Here is a 5,658-nt window from a genome sequence, read left to right on the forward strand (position 1 = left end):
GAATTTTTTGACGGCCTATCATATTTTTAAAGCCTTTTCATAAATGTCGTCAGGCTTAGGCAGAAATCATCAATTCCAACTCCTGTGTGACGATATGTTTGATGGCTTGTCGCGTTTTTTGACGTCTTGTCACAAATGTCGTCAGCTATGATTTTCAAAAATTGGGAATTTATTTTATAAGGGTATTTTGGTCATTTCCTTTACCTTCCACAACTTATAACCCTAAAGAGGCATAATTTTTCCCATTCTTTCTTCAGTTAAGCATCTCAAAAACCCTCTCTTATGCTCTTAACCACAAGATTAGGGTTTTCATCAAACTCATCTCTCAAAAGCAAGATTCAATCCTTTTTCCAAGATAATTGAGAATTAAGTTTCCCAATTCAAGAACTCTCCAACAAATCATCAAGGTTTCCTTTCTAAGGTATGCATAGTGTTCATCTATGGATCCAATCCGTTCATAGAGCTCAAGAACAATGTTTTAAATATTATTTTGTAAACTTTTTGTGGTGATATGAGAATGTACACGTTGACGATTGTTGTTTAAGTTTCAATATGATGTCTAAAGGTGTTTTCATGGAATATATATGTTTGTTAATTGAAAACCATGAACTTTAGGTGGTTTAATATGGTGCAAGTATGAAACTCACTTATGCCTTAAAGAATGCATGCAAGGTGTTTGATAAAATGCTTAGGATGCTAGAAATTCATATTTGTATGGTTCTACGATGTCTAAATGACAAGTCCATGTTAGCTATATACTTCAATATGAATCCCGTGCTTTTCATGTGTTGCTATTGTGGTGGTCTGAAGCATGTAAGATAATGGAGATATACAATATGTACACGAAATATATCCATGCATTCCCTATGATGTTTAAGATGTTGAATAACTATATGAAATATGATATCCCCTACTTATGATATTATGAATTGTGGACTCAAATCCTGTGATCAAGTCATGTCATGTGTGTCAGTTTCCTTCAATCGAGTCCTGGGGGTATTTGTACCCAAAAAAAATAGTTGTGTGCCTAGAGCCATGTCATGTTGTCACGATAATATTAGTCAAGCTATAATCTATAGAACTCAGCCAGTCATGTGACTCAAGATAACCTCAGAAATCTCATAATCTCAGTTAACTCTCAGATAATAGTACTACTCCATCAATCAACGGAAGTCAGTTAATCTGTCCATGTACAGTCAGTTGAATCATGTTTAGTCTCTTCAGATAGGAGTAGAAGTTAGCACCGAGTGAACCCAAGGATGGGGACTCAGCTACCAGTTTAGGGTGTGATTCTTAACAGTCCTCCTTGTGTTCCAAAACTACGTAGCCACTGAGATATCTTATCCTGTCAGATTAGGGTTGATGAGGTGGCTTAACCTATCAGTTTAGGGTTCCTACTATTCTCCTTTTGAATGCCTGTCAGCTAAGGGTCACCAATAACTTTTCTTACCAGTGGCGCTGTATTGACACCCCTCCAGTTGGGGTAGAGATTGGACCCTAACTTAGCTATATGTGTTATTGGGGCATATCGGTTAAACAACTACCTCCCACAGTTTCAGAATCAGTCTCAGTAAAAGAACTCATATAGGTCTTCAGATTTTAGTATATCAGGACTATCAGATACAGTCAAACTCAGTTACAGTACAGAACTTAGATAGTTCCATCAGATTTAGGATTGTCTGATATAGTCTCCCATGTTATTAGAATTTCAGTATCAGTCATGTTAGCCATCAGTAAACTATGTATTAGCATACAGTACTAGCTAACATGCACCCATGAATTTATTTACTATGTATGCATGTTTGTACTCTTATATTCATGTCAGTCAGACATTTAGTATTTTTCATGCATACAAACCATGTTTAAATTTAGCCTACCTCACTCGTATACTCAGTACATTCCCTCATACTGATGCATTTATGCTATGGTTCTTTCTTTTCATGTTACACCATAGGTTCATAGACACGAGCTCTAGATCAGCAGTAGCAGTAGCATTTCCAGTTGCAGAGATTCAGTGAGTCCTCTTCATTCAAGGATAATATCATTTGATTTATTCATTATACATATTCCTTCAACTCCCTATTCAGATAACACTTAGAGGCTTTTAGATTCAGTATTTAGACTTATTTCAGATTTAATTCAGTTTTCAGCTATTTTGGGTATCTTTTATCCATATGGATATTATGTTTTGACAGATTCTTTATTCAGTTGAACCTTATGGCCTAAATGTTCATGTTTTCTGTATTAATACGCTGTATATGCAGTGTACAGGTATAGATATCAGTCATGGGTTAGCTTGTGGTCCCTCGAGGTTATGAGCACCGTGTAGCATTTGATTCAGAAAATTGGGGCATTACAATTAAGATTTAAGGAAAAAACTTTATCTTAAGGCTTTAGGGAGGTTCTTCTAACCAACATAAACAATGCAAGCTACATAGAGTCCAATGTCTCTTCCTCTTATGGAATAAACCTCATGTTGGGGAGAGGTGGCATACTCTTGCTAGGAGTATAACCTCAGCTTAAGTGATCACTATCTCAGTCCACTATGGGAACTTTAATCTTAACTCTATGATGCCACGTAGTTTTGGGGCATGATATCTTTGAATCATACCCAACTCGAAGCTAAATACTACTCTCTTTAGTTTGTTATGCTCATATTGTTGGAAATCCACCTTAAAACTAGCATAAGGTTTATTATAAAACCAATTATGCACTTATCTGAATCAATCTGTAAATAAAGGTATTTTTCTTTTTGTAATATATCATAAATCTGTAAAGTGGATTCCAAAACTTATTTCAGGATCAAAAGATCAAAACTTTATTGTAAATCTAAAATAATCAGCTCATAGGAAGTTTAAAGTATCATTTTTCTTGAAATATCAACATATAAACTTGGGGCTTAATAACCCATGCATCAAACTCATGTCAAAACACCACAATAATCATTCTTGATAGTGAAATCAATGATAATTAAACTCAAAATCTGAAAATTTCATCCATAAGCATGAAAACATGAAAATAGACATGTTATTTATCTTCAAATTCTCTCCAAAACTCATAATCTTGTAAATAGCAATAAAGGGTATGAACCCTAATTCAAATCTCATATGTAACCATTCAAAATCATATGAATTTTAAATAAAATCTTGGTTTTGGGAACAAAGATGGAAGAGAATCCTTGTTCATAAACCCCACATACCTTGATTGATGATTAGATGAAGAAACTTGAATTATTTATTCCTATTGGAGTTCTTGAAGATGAGTTCTTGATTATCTTTTCTTGGGAATCCTCAATCTTAAGCTTTCTTGGAGAATCTATGGAGTATTTTGATTTCTTGAAGAAGAAACTTTAGAGCTCTAGGGTTTTGTTTTGAGAGATAATGGATAAAATTGGGCATAAAGTGCCTTGAATATGTTTAATTCTTTGTATTGGATGAATTGAGGCCTCGGGGATTAACCTAAATACCCATATTAAATTCTAAGTTAGAATTGAAGAATGCAATATTTTTTCAAACTGGCAGGCCATCACGATGCGCCACTATTGTTGTGGCTAACTGAAATTTGGACGATTGGGAACTGGGAAGACCCCGCGACGCAGAGCCATCGTGGTGCCTCTTTGGAATGCCATTTTGGCTACCAACGCTCTGTGGTAGGATCGTGCTGGGCAACTGGATTTTGAAAAATAGGAAAATAAACCCACTCCGCAATGCACCAATATCACAGAGGTCCACTAGAATCGACGATTGCCATTTTTTCCTTCTCCGCGACGCGTTGAGTGCTTAGGTGGTACACTGTCAATTTAAAAATGCCATAAATTTTCAACTGCGTATCGGATTTAGGTGAATTTAGTAGTGATGGAAAGCTTATTCAATTTCCTATTTAATGGAAGGTCTAAATATAGAAAATTTTGCATGGAATAAATATTATTCACTTTGGTGTCTACCACTTAACATTTTAGAAATGAATTTAAGCTAAAAAAATATGGGGTATTACATTACGATAGTTTAGGATTGGGCTAGGCCTACCTCTACTATTAAGATCTAGAGTTTTTTGGTTTGGCAGGTTTATATCAATGCTTGTTGAGGGTTTTTCATCTATTGCATCCCCATTGACTAAGTTGACTTTAAAAAAGATTTCTTTTTAGTGGCTCAATGTTTGTGAGGTGAGCTTTTAAAAGCTCAAGGATTTTTTGACTATAGCTCCTATCTTGACTTTGCTCAAGGAGGGTATGGGTTTTATAGTCTTCTATGATACTTTTGGTGTTAGGTTAGGTAATTTTTTTATACAAGATGATAGGGTGATTTCATATATTTCTCATTAGTTGAAGCCCCATTAGGTAAATTACCCTATACATGATATAGAATTGTGTGCAGTTGTTTTTGCTTTGAAGTTATGGAGGCACTACTTGTATGGAGTCCATTGTAAGATTTTTCTCGGATCATCATAGCCTTTAGTATTTGTTCACCTAGCGAGATCTTAATATAAGACAATTTCTTTGTCTTGTGTTCCTTAAGGATTATGATCTTACTATTCTCTATTATTCGAGCAAGGCTAATGTGGTTGTAGGTGCCTTGAGTCAAAAGTCAACTAGCATGAGTAGCTTGACCCAACTTTTGACTTAGGAGAGGTTGTTGGCCTTAGAGGTTCAGTCTTAGCTAAATAACTGGTTAGGCTTGACATTTTGATACTTGGGTGTGTTTTGGACTTTGTGGAGGCTAGGTCTTCCTTAAGCAAATTTGGGCTCATCAGTTTGATGATATTGGGTTGACAGTAATTCAAGATAAGGTATTGCATGGTGAGTCTAAGGAAGGCTTGCTTGATTCTGATGGTGTTTTAAGGATTGAAGGCTAAGAGTGGGTGATTAGATTAGATTGATTTTAGATTCATCCATTTGGGAGTGACTGAGATGTATTATGACTCGATGCAGCATTACTAGTAGGGTGGTATGAGGAAGGATGTTGTGGATTTTGTATCTCATTACCTATGTTGTCAGTAGGTGAAGGAGTGTATTTAAGGCCTGGTGTTTGCGCCAGAGATTAACCATTCTCGATTGGAAATAGGAATGGATCATTATGGACTTTGGGACAGGGTTGCCTCGTACTTCTCATGGTTTTGATAGTGTTTGGGTCATCGTGGATCGATTGACAAAGTTTTTCATTTCATTTTGGTTTAGGTATATTTCAGTGTTTAGAGGTTGGCCTGTATTTATATTTATGAGATAGTTTGTATTCATAGTATATCAGTGTCTATTATCTCACCTTTGGAAGACTTTTCAGGAAGAGTTAGGTATCCGAATTAATCTTATTACAACCTTTTACCTCCAGACCGAGGGTCAGTCAAAGTGGACTAGTCAAGTTTTGCAGGATATGATTTCCACTTGTGTGATGGAATTTGGTGGTCAGTGGGAGAAATATCTAGCTTTGGTGAAGTTTACATATAATAATAGCTACTATTCCAACATTGAGATGGATTATTTTGAGGCTTTGTGTGGTAGATGTTGTCGCTCTCCAGTTGGTTGGTTTGAGGTTTCTATGATTAGATCTTAAGGTATGGACTTGATTTATGAGTCCTTAGATAGAATTTGAATCATTCAGGATAGACTTCGAGCGGCTCAGAGTAAGTAGAAGTGCTATGTGTATCATAGAATTTATGCCTTAA

This window comes from Capsicum annuum, chromosome 8 (genome assembly GCF_002878395.1).
Source record: "Capsicum annuum cultivar UCD-10X-F1 chromosome 8, UCD10Xv1.1, whole genome shotgun sequence".
Lineage (NCBI taxonomy): Eukaryota > Viridiplantae > Streptophyta > Magnoliopsida > Solanales > Solanaceae > Capsicum > Capsicum annuum.